Genomic DNA, 12,710 nt, shown 5'->3' on the forward strand with positions numbered 1-12,710 from the left:
CACCTACAACCTCGCAGGGCCGCGTTCCATACATGTGGAGTCGCCAACTCAACCGAGGCTGCGATTCCTCCAGGTGGATCTATCTGATGAGAGATTGTTGTGTTGCAGACATAACCTCAGCAGCCATAATTATTTTGTTGCTGGATGTAACCAACAATCAATAAACGCTTAAAAGGGGTTGACCTACACCCTCTTACCAAGAGGTTAAACTCCTTGTAAAACATTAATTGCAATATAACAAAAAAAAATTGTGATTAAAATGGTCATCGGGCTTTTCATAATTGTAGTAATTTAGCAACAACAAAAATGAAATAAGCCTAATGCTCTGTAAATATCTGTATTAGCCTTTTAATATGCTGTCTCAACTTAAAATTGCATTTATATTGCATTGATACTGATCTTCTACTTAATAATAAAAATATTTGCATCTTTAACAAAACAAAAGCTTCCTTTAATATATTTGATTCAATTGCTATACTGTATGTTACACTGAATAGGGGATTCATTTCTTGGCAGCTACAAAATCAGTTAAGTTTATCTGTGGAAACTTGAGCCCTTTTCAGACATGGAAGTGGCATTGTTAGCTTTACCCATCAGGTACATTGATGATTTCATGTTATTGAAGTGTCGATCACATGTCTGAAGTGTCTTTCAGTGTGTCTGTCACTGCTTAATTAATCAAATGGCTTTGCTAGCACATATTTTTGGCTTGCTTTAACTTAACAGTGTGTATTTCAGACACGTAACGTTGACCTTGGCTGAAATAATAAGGCATGCAATTCTCAGCAGGTGCAAAATTTGGGTTGCCAAATACTGCTTCAGTTTCTCTATGGAGGCCAAGTAATCAAATAGGGTACCCAACCCTACCAGAAAATTTCATTCATGTAACATTCACCAGCAGTTGTTGAGCCCCACCCCTTATGTTTCTATACAAGAAATCCCTGGTGAGCAATTGCAGCATTAAGTCTTCTTGGGTAATTCTCTACAAGCTTTGCACACCTGAATTTGGGAATTTGTCCCATTCTTCCTGAAAGATCCTCTCAAGCTCTGTCAGATTGGATGGGAAGCCTCTGAACGGCCATCATCAGGTCCCTCCACAGATGTTCTATGGGGTTTCAAGGTCCCATATTGTATAAAAGTAGATGTCCATGTGTTGTTTGACTATAAAGCAGGTCTAGTTTCTATATTAATACTGTGAAAGTATCAAAAAGCTCAGTCGACAGAGAAATGCACACAGCCTATATTCAGAAACTGAGCGTTAAAATAAGCCATCAGGACTTCTGTAACTTTGTGATGTCACAACAAACAGTCACTTCCTTAAGCTGTGCCCCCAGCACAGCCCACCTGGACCCACCATCCAACCTTGCAGGATTTGGTTTCTCTGAGTGTTTACCTGAAATCTGCTATGTTTGGCCTCTCCAATGATCTTTTCATCTTTAAATCTTTTTAACGCTAATTTTCTATTTGAGTTACACTCAGACTGAAAACCAGCTATTGCTGGTGGTGTGTGTGTTGACTGCAAACTTGCTTACTCACAGTTAAGGGATGAACCACCACCTGGAGTCACAGCCCCCAAGAAAGAAAAAGCTGCTTGATGACTTTGTCTCCATAGCTGATCACCCTCTTCCCTGATGTCCCTAGTGGCCACACTCCCCTGGTTGGTCTCTACACACACTGGCACTGTACAGGTCTGCCCTGAGGGTCTTGCAGCTGACAAAAATGAGCTGGTGGCTCAACTTCTCTGGAAGTAGATTAGTCAGGTGGTGTAGTATTTTTCTATTTTCTTCATCTGACAACCAATGACCTTCCAGGGTACAAATTTGATGGGTTACATGTTAGAGTTCAGCATTTGATATGAGGAGTCAATTTAAATGCTAATGAATATATATAATAATATGTTACAGATAATGTTACAGCCTGGCTCAACGACTGTGACAAGACAGGGGAGACAACACAAACTGGCAGCTACATTTAAGCAATTTATATATATAAAAAAAAAGAAGATTCAGGTTGACCAATATCAAAAGTATCAGTACACAAAAGAAAGGCCACAGCTATCATCTAGTTTGTCAGGGAGAGGGAATCTCCACTAGAGCGCCAGAGACCTGGGCTGCAGAATGAGGGATGTTTTTATAGCTGAGCAGGTGTGGCTCATGAGACTGGACCATGGGCTGGACACCACATTCAGCACCTACAAAACAACAAGAAAAAGAAACAGGGACACCTAGTGCCCTGGTGGAGGGGTCGTCACATGTCATACTGAGGATGCAATGTGATGGTGCATTCCACAAAGTGACACACATATAGACGACAATGGACACAGAGTTACAAACACATAGAGATCACAGAAAATCAAACACAAAAGAAGAGGTTTTCAGGTGTTCGCATAGAGTAGACACAGACTGAGGTGCATCTGTTCAGTACATCCTGGGATGAAATGTCCATTAATATTCTTTCAGAGAGCAAAATGATTGAAGTGGGGGAATATATCAAGTGTGTATCGGTGTGGCATAAAGACTGTGAGTGTGTGTGGCTATGCTTGTTTGAGTCCACAGTACGTTACTTTAAAGAGTTTTGCCTGCTGCTGGACTAGTTCTTCATGTTTTGTTGTTGAGATTTTTTTCCTCTAAGAGGATGCACGCAGTAAAAGGTGATGATGGTGTCAAATGGTATTTTGAGCTGGCTGACAATGACTTCCTTTATTGTCTTTCCTGGATCATCTGGATTGTTTTTTTCTTGGATGCCAGAAGAGACTAGATAGTGTCTCCGCTCGCATGCTTGACTCTTTCAGTCATTTATTTCTGTGGATTTATAAGCTCACCACTGTTTGTGACTGAATCCATGTTCATCTCTCTAAAGGCATCTGAATATTGTTCATGCTCAGAGGTGGCGATCTTTGTCCTGAATTTCAGCAGACTATTCCCTCAAAACCTCAGCCTCTTTTTTTCAAACCCTTCACCTGCTGTAGCAAAGCAGACACTCTGTGTCTGCCTTCCTTTTATAGCAACTGTTACAGAGGGAGTCATTTCTCTTCTCTAATTGAATCTTTTCTAAGTGCTCAAACATCCTGGACTCTGCTTTCTGTCTGAATTACTGCCTGTTCTAGAGCCACGTCCTGTCTTCTAAGATTCTCAGTTTGTCTGAAATATATATTTTTGTATTATACAGTTGTTTATTTGCTAGCTATGTATATATAATCAGAGGTTGTGGTCAGTATTCAATGTAACCAATCAAAGGTGTCCCCGCCTCAAAAGGCAACTTGACCGGAGAGTGACTGTTGACCATTTTCTTCCTTGCCAGGATTTTATGGGCATTGAGACCTATATACTATGAATGCCAAAAAATAACATAAGTATAAATAAATAAATAAATAAATACATACATACATACATACATACATACATACATAAAAAATGCTATTTCTTCTTTCTTTCTTTTTACATTTATTTATTTATTTATTTATACTTGTCCTTTTTTTGTCCTTTTAATAAAAGCAGATTGTAGCACTGTAGCTTTTTACATATATTTTGCTTATTTTGTTTAGGTCTAATATATACTTTTAGAATTGAAATCAAATTAATTACTTTTGGGATGCGTTTATTTAGGAAGAGAAGTCAGTGAGAGGGAGACAGCTGAAAAAGATGGACTGGCAATGTCGATGTTAAGAGAAAGCAGACGAGGAGTAATGTTGTGCAGAGTAACAGACATGAGGGCAGAGCGAGTGAGTAACAAGATAAAGGCAAGAATAATGAAGAAGAGCTTTCCAATGCAAATACAGAACAGACCCCAACAGGTGGAGAAGACAGACAGCACACAGGATGATCAGGTGTAGCCACAGTCTGAGTGTCAGACACAAACATAAGAAAACAGTGGGACAGAGAAAAAGAAAAGGACAACAGTGCACAAAAACAGAACACACTGACTACAGAAAGGGAAGCAGGGCCAAAAGTCTGCAAAATTGTGATGACATGAAAACAATGGAACAAAATGAAAACTAAACATGGGAGGAAAAAACTCACTTCCCATCCCATGGACTCATAGTTAGATTGACATCAAAATAATTCTCAATTTTTCTATCCCTCAGCACAATGCATTTGACAGATGTAGGGCTGTTTATAGTATCTCAAAAAAGAAGGGGAAAATCAAAGGATAAAAAATGTGTTATAAAGTGATTTACTGTGGTGAAGTCACATGCCATGTAAATCAAAGGTGATTAAGACCATGCAGTAAAAGACTTGTAAAGAGGAAAGACTGCTCTAACCAATGGTGTCAACAATTATTATTATCAAAGACACCTGTTGAAGAGATGGTGGCTGGTTTTGAAGAAAATATCCCCCAAGGTGAAGAAGAGTGTGAGGCTCCGTGATGATGTGATGCTTGAGCTCATGCTGACTGAAAAAGTAGTGAAAGAGAGTAGCAGCCATGCATCATGTAAAGGCAATCTTCATCAGAAGGCGATCTTCAGCACTTAGATCCTTCTGTTGTACATTTACACACAGACGTTGGAATAAAGATTTTAGCTGAACACTTGAGAAAATCATAAGCCATCACCTTCTAGACTGATGCTACAGGTGGTGTGGTGCAGAAAATCCCTGATCAAAAGAAACAGCTCTTAAGTTATGCTCTAGTTTTGCCAGACATGGGCAAAGATAAACCTCCCCTGCCTGTCACAGAGCTGATCTCCATCAGCCGTTCTACTCTATGAGGGAAACCTCATGAAATTCAAGAGGAAGTTATCTTATACAGCACAAAGACAAATGGCACAGGTTGAGACTGATTATAGGGGCTCTTATTAACAGTGTGTTTATATCCTTCACCTTGCCAGAGCATTTGAAATAGTATCTGCACGAACCGATCTGTTTCCCAACTTCACTGTGCTGTGCCTGTGCTCTGCCCATATCACAAAGGCTGTGTCACAAAAACAGACAGAGGCACACGAGACTATACAATAGAGCTGGACAGTTTATCGCAATATAATTGAAATCACAATAGTGCAATATCCAAATCGCAAGAGCAACAATTTTTTTTAGCGTTGTGGTGCTACAGATGACAGAAGAGAACATGTTTGTTCTGTTCAGTACAAGACCCAACAAAAATCACATCATCGTTATTTTTATCTATTTTTCAGTGAAGATTAAATGCAAAAATTGACCGTTCCAACTGAAATTGTGACACATATCATAATCGCAGTATCTGCCAAAATAATCTCAAGAGGACTTTTTTTTGTTGCATATCGTTGAGCCCTAGTATACAACATTCAGTTTCACACACCTCCTCAACTGCACGAGTGTGAATGTTGCCCTTGAGGTTTTTCCTATGTGTGTGCACATATAGGAGTACCTACACTACATTTGGTAAAAAAAACAGAGCAAAACATGTGTTTTGCAAAGCCAGCACTGGAAGAAAGAGGACATGTAATGAGAGAGGAGGAAAGCTCCAGTGAGAAAACTGCTGCCAGTGTTTACATGTGCTTTTTAAATCAGATGGGACCAAGCAGAGTGTGACATGCTGTCAGAACCATTACCTCTGTCCTGGTGGAAGTGAGAAAGTGGCAGACCACATCATGAATTATAGTAAATATATTACTGTCATTTTCATATTAATGAGTTAAAGTTTTTTTTATCATAAAAGAGGCTAAATACTTCTTAGGCAATGGCAGTATGACGTTCTAATAAATATGAACATTTTCTTTTATTTTAAGTTATTTAAACATTACAATTTAAAATGACCACTCTGCTATGGAAGAAGAGAGACACAGAGGTGGTCACTGCAGTCCCTTCACAGATTAAAGGGCGTAGCTTCTTTATCCACTGTGAACTATAACTATCTGAAGTTTCACTCTTCACTGTGACATTTACTTTATCTAGCTTTTTAAGATTCATAACAAGAAATCCTCAGACACTTAGATTCACTCAGTTTCTGGACAGGATAGTTCGGCAAATTTTGGTGTATGTATTAATTGGCCAATGATTTATGTTGTTTTTGCTGGTTTCATGTTGCTGCTCATACATTCATTGTGGTGCACACCAATAAATCATTACACAGCAGGTGGGATTTTGAACTGAGCTTCCTCATCACAAGACCATTTTAAACAGAGATCCCATTATATTGCTGTTAAAAAAAACCCTCGTTATACCAGCTTTGCTTGTTTACACTAAACCAAACAATCCTGCATAACGTCGCCCCCGTGTGTGGAGAGACAGCATGTCAGTGTTCATTCAACGTGTAACACAACAGTGTCAGTGTCTGTCCTTCCATGCCGGCTCTCAGATGTGGGTCTGGCTCTGTGGCTGCCTCTGCTGCTGGTTTAAAGGTGGTGCTACAATGTGATGGTGGGGGGGGGGGGGGGTTGATGAAGGGGGTTGGACTCATACTTTAACGACATGGAGTAACAAATGCACTCAAAAAATCATTACTCATTGGATGAACTCAATTAAATTGTGGGCAGGATTTCCATCCAATAAATATATGTAGCCCCAACTCAAAACAAGTACATCTATGCAATATAATGTATTTGAGTTAATCTAACTCACTTTTTTATGTTGGTGCAACTCAAACTAAAAACATCCATGTAATATAATTTCATTGAGTTACTTCTATTCTCATTTGTGTGAGAGCTAAAATAAAGTAACTACATTAAAGTAGTTAAAATGATTTGTGTTTGTTCAACCTAAAAAATTATAACTAATTGGAAATGAAAGTAGGTGAGATAAATTAATTTGATTCCCCCCTCCCTTAGGAAACACATGAGACCATACCTGGTTGAGGTGCTTTTATTTAAAAGTAATCGGAATGCAACAGGATCTACAGTGCAGCTAACAGATTATTTTTTAGAACCAATACCTCAAAATGTAATCAGTAAGGTAATTAACGTTCCTTATTAAACTTCAGTGCCTGAACACACATTAACTTTTGTAACTTTTGTTAAGAAGGGTGTTATAATCAAGTACCTTGGAAATAGGCCAGTACTGCCACAACATTTTCAAAACTTCCCAAGCCCAACTATCCCAAATGCCCCACAGTTGCAAACAGTGATACTACAGAGGTGGACGCTTTGCACCATTCTCAAAACAGGATGTCATTGGGTCGTTTTGATACCGCAATTGGCACAATTACATGGAAAACAAACCCTTCATTTTTAATAAATCGGAATACTAACTGAAGTACAGTTAAAATATGAAAAACTCTGTACAATTCAACAATAAAAGTGCATAAACATTTTTGCAAAATACTCCCTATTTTACAAATGCAGTTCAAAATTCAACAGGCTTAGACAACTGCTCCAGGCAATAAAACATCAGGGAGGAGCAATTACAGAACAATGCTCTACTCCCTGTGGCTCGCTGTCCAACCAAAACCACATATCTCCAAATTTAATGTTTTTGAATTTTTTTGACCAGGTTTGGTTCAGACTCAGTTCAGTTCAGACTCAGTTCAGTGCAGACCAGGTTCGGTTCGGCTCAGTTCAGACCAGGTTCAGGTAAAGCTCAGTTCAGACAATGACAAAACAAAAACAACAAAACAAAAACAAGTCCCCAGTCTCAGTGTTATTTGTCACCTGTGCCTCATTTTACACAAACAGCTTGATTTTCAGCTGCTGTATTTTGGTGTTGAGCCTGTTTCCATCCAGATTCATAAGGACTTTCTGGACAAACTCAAAAGTGTATTTCAGGCTGTCTGAGAAACTAAGAGCCAGGGCATAAATTAGCCCAAACAGTAAGATGAAAGCAGTTATGGCACTTCCCACATTGGTGAGGACTTTCACGCTTTCAATGACGACCCCCACGTCGCCTGGCTCCCCGAACTCATATCTTTGGAATGTGTAAATGCCCATAACTGTGGTGGCAATGTCATTCTCTGCATCCTCAGCAGCAGAGGGCTGAAAAACAGAAACACACAACACTCATGTTACATACAAAACACTATTTATTTGCACAGAGCCAAGTTGCAAATAACATTGAAAATACAAACATTGAAATATTGATGAATACAGTGAATATTGATGGATATTGCAGAGGTCCATGCTGTAGAGGCAGAAAAATGGTGAATATGGGTGCAGCGAAGAATGTTGTGAGACTCAACTCGTGTGTGCAGGAGAGCTGAGAGACATTCTTGGAAGTGTCTGTGTGTGTTCATCTCATTTCTTTAGAATATAATCTCTGTAGTTTTGAGTACAGATTCTGTATTGTGTTGCTGTTTTCACATTCAGGTATCTGCTGTGTTCTACTGTCATGTTCGCTTCGAGCTGTATACAGGTGCATCTCAAAAAACTAGAATATCACGCACAAGTTATTTTATTTCCTCAGTAATTTAATTTAAAAAGTGCAACTTTCATATATTCTAGATTCATTACACATAAAGTAATATTTCAAGCATTTTTGTTTTAATTTTGATGATTATGACTATTGAAAATTATAATAGAAATATACAGTATCTGAATGTTTACAGAGTCACATTTAGTTACATTCATCTACACAAACAACACTGAAAACTGTTGGAATTATGAAGAGTTGGTACTGCTAAATGTAGAGGCCAGTATTCAGTCAGTCATATTTATGGCTCATCTATCCCCGTCCTTCATGCATTAGCGATGATAAGGTAAATTTGCTGGTGGTACTAAATGTCTGTGAGCTGACATTATAATTTCACATCACCTACATAACAATGTAAAGTGTATTAACATTAATCTAATTCAGGGAAGACTTCTAGGATGAGGAGGACCTGCCATGGCCAAACAGACTGAGTGTTGTGCCACCCAGTTCAACAGGATGGAAGCAGCTGTGATGTAATTGTTGTCAAGGTAAGCTGAGGAGATTTTGTAAGATATGTTTGTGTGAAAAACAATTTAATTTGAACCAATTTAGGCAAATGTGAAGGGAAATTACAAATCTGTTAAAGGTTTTGGGAGGCTGTCTTGTCAGGGTCAATGTCATTTATAATGTGTCTCAGTGACAATCCAATGAAGAAGAAATACCCACTGTAACAGGAGTGTGGTTTGTTTTGATGGCCAAAGCAGTGATGGAGGACTTCCCTCTGATTCCAGATGTTAAATTTGAGACATCCAACAAGGACATGAAGAGGGAGAGGAAAGATCTCCAAATCTCCAAATCTCTCCAAATCCTAGAGGCATGTACATACTGTAAATCACAGTGTATACTTAAGAATCCATTAACATAATATATGAAAATAGAGCTGCACAATATTTTTTTCAGCAAAATATATTGCAACATGAAAAAATACAGAAATTCTCACCAGATGACTTGAATTCTTGGTTTTGGTCAACATAACCATATGAAATAACCTTGTTTTCATTTTTGAAACCAAATCTTCCTTTTCACTGTTTATTTCCTATTTTATCGCGTATTTTCAGGTTGTGGTTGATGACCGGGTGTGGGTGGGGTGATCCGTGGTTCACTGTGCATGCAGAGCCTGTATGTCATTCTCTAGCAACAAACTCCATGTGTTAAAGAACCCTTAAAGTGGAGTAAATGACTTTATTTAAGTTAAATAGTAACTTTATTTACCTCAACTGCAGAAGGTTAAAGATCTTTATTAGAGGCAGGTTTTTATTTCTAATTCCCTCTGTTATATAATTGGTCATATTTTAGCTGGAAGCCTTGTTTTGAGCCACTCCCGTTTGCCCTGTTGAAATTACTGCGTTACACTGATAATAAAAACTCAACACTCCTTGTAACAGTTTCAAATTAAAAGCCTTCTACCATTTCTTAACAGTGCTTTTATTGTGAAACATTTGCAGACATACCATATGCAACAACAGCTGGACAGGATTAAAGAATGACAAAGCTAAGTGGATCAGAATGAATTAATCATATACTTGAGATGAGTAATCTAGAACAACATAGCGTTCGAACATAGCCTGATTATACTGTTGAATTTATTGTCAATGATGGCCCAAAGCTATAGAACACACCATCTATGGTAGGGGTCCTGGACTTATTTTACTCTGAGAGCTGCTTTGACAAAATAAAAGGGGCTGAGAGCTCCTCATGGATTATATTAGAGGTTACATTTATTCACATATCGTATCAAAACACTCAAACTGATGTCCAAAACAAATCAGATGAATAAGATCGTGTCATGTTTCAGTCAGACCTGAACACACAGACAAGAACACCCCTATAACAAACCTCCATAAATCAGATTAGAAACCGGAGAAAAAAAAGTAACAGTGGTTAGTACATGAATGGTATATAACGAACAGGAACTTAAAATAAATAATTCACTACACTTCATTTTCCAAAATGTAAACAAACATGGGCTAAAAAAGCTTCTACGCTTTTTCTCCACCCTGTATCTAGGAACTAGTTTGTGTCGACCATTATTGGACACCCGTTGAATTACTAAAATAATAAGCAGCAAGAAAGTTGTAGCATGACTTGTTTGAGTTAATTCGCCTTACTTTACATTGCACGTACTGTGATGTGACAGTTTCGCATGCTCATATCGTGATGACAATGCTGAAACGATATATTGTGCAGCCCTAATTGACAATATCTTGTAATTTATTGATGGTCCCTAAGTGAAACTGTAGTTGAGAACAAGGTCTCGGAGTTGAGCCAACCGTCCAGTGAAACTGAGTAAGAAGACAGTAACCATGGGCCAAACTAAAACGTCAAATTACACGTCATGTAAAGTTTTCACAAAGATGGTTTCTGTCATTTTAGGAAGTTCTTATCATGCTTACATACGTTTGTTTTAATTTGATGCTAAAGAGGTGTGACATCATGTTTGACAGCACTCATTGATACTGATACCTCGGCTCCACTGCCTGATCACTACTGTTCTAGACTCTGGCTCCAAATGACATCACCAGTGTCTGAATCTGAGATATTTTGGCTTCATTTTTGTACAGTGGGAGGAAGTGGAGACGTGTCATCCAACTTTATGTCATTGGTCTGGTTCAAACACCCAACCTAAAACTAACTTCACTGCATTCTATTTTCACCATGGTTCATTTCTTTCAGTAAAGACGTCAGAAGACATTACTTGTTTACTTACATAAATTTATTTCCTCTGTGACAGCAAACAGTTACTGTCCGCAAGTCTTCAGAAAGGTTAAACTGGGCTGACAAAACATTTTCACTTTTGACTAACTTTGAAAGACTCACTAAACAAACTGAAAGCACTCACTAGCTTAGCAAAATTGAAGCCACGAACAACCATTAATGCAACACCCTCTCTAAATGACGATCGTTACAATAGCACTGGCTCCATTTTCAATTTTTTTTCTTTCTCTACTGGCGGTTGGAAAACCAGCTCAAAGGTTTATCACCAACTCTCTCTATTCTAAAATGATATCTGATGTTGTCAACACAACTTGTCTGGTCCTTTAATACAACCAAACAACCATACATGATCTCCAGAAAATACATTCTCATATATTCTGGCCAGCACAGTAAATGTCTGCAAAAAGACATCTGTCCTCTTTCATTCATGCTTACAGTTCCCTGATATATCCTGTATACACAAGGATTTTGGTGTAATTTGGAAAAGTATTTTTAAATTAGGAGGAAACCTCTGAATCAATTTCAAGTCTTAAGTATTGGAATATGCAATGAACGGTTATACAAAATGCTTTCATATTTATCATTGCGCCCTCCTATGGTCGACATGGGTCTTTTTTTTCTGGAGCTTTTTTGCGTGCACTACAACCTTCCCCTTTAAATGTCACCTTTGCACTGTTTATAATTTATCCTGCATAATCTTATTTTGATCAAGAATAATAATAATTATGCTTGGACCCCTGAAAATCAGACTGAAAACAACAGCGCTCCAGCAACCTTGATGCTTGGACCCCTAATAAGAATAAAAATGCAAACCAAAAACAATATGGTAAAAGAATGTTGGCGGTGCACTCAGGCACACCTGTGGGGCTCTGTCATCCAGCTGCACTGAATGTTGTTTGAGATCTGAGAGTGAGGAGGAGGGCGAGTCAGACAGTCTACAGTTTCAGATGTTCTGTGTTCCACATATGCAACACCAGTAGTGGCTTTATATATACATTTCCAATAGGACTGTGAAAGTTCAAATAAAACCAAAAACATTTCATATTAAGTGGATAGAATCCTATAGGATTTTCAGAATTTTATAGGAATACTAATGGATTCTATTGGGGAAGATAAAAATCCTAAATGACTTTTTGACTTGGGATATGTGATGTCGAACATCATATAAAAGCAACCTTAAGTTAAAACAGTCATTAAGTGACAGTATCAAGTGAAAGAAAAAGATATGCCTCACACATAATTTCACACACATATGTTAAAAAAATGCATTTTTAAATAATCTAAATAGATGTACAATTTTAATAAAAAGGTTACATATGCATCATAAATGTATTTTTCTATGGTTTATGTTCTAGCACATTAACTTATAGTCAGCAGTATGTGGTACATGTATGCTCTGTGGCAGCATATGGTGCATTATGGTAGATGTTAAAACCAAGAGCTCTATTTGTGATGTATGTGTGGCACATCACCACCGGGCCTCTGGTACATCACCAAAGCGTTTACTTTATCACACTGCATATCATACAACAGGAAAACGACAACAATATTTTCCAGTATCACAAGAAAAAGATTTGGGGTGGGTTCTGGGCTCTGATTGGGCTGTCAGTCAAATCTGGCGACACTGAGTGGACAACGGCGGGGTGCTGAAACCGTGAGGGAGGGAGGAGTTGGGTGTTGCCT

The sequence above is a fragment of the Seriola dumerili genome, unplaced genomic scaffold (genome assembly GCF_002260705.1).
Source record: "Seriola dumerili isolate Sdu_G_001 unplaced genomic scaffold, Sdu_1.0 BDQW01000003.1, whole genome shotgun sequence".
Lineage (NCBI taxonomy): Eukaryota > Metazoa > Chordata > Actinopteri > Carangiformes > Carangidae > Seriola > Seriola dumerili.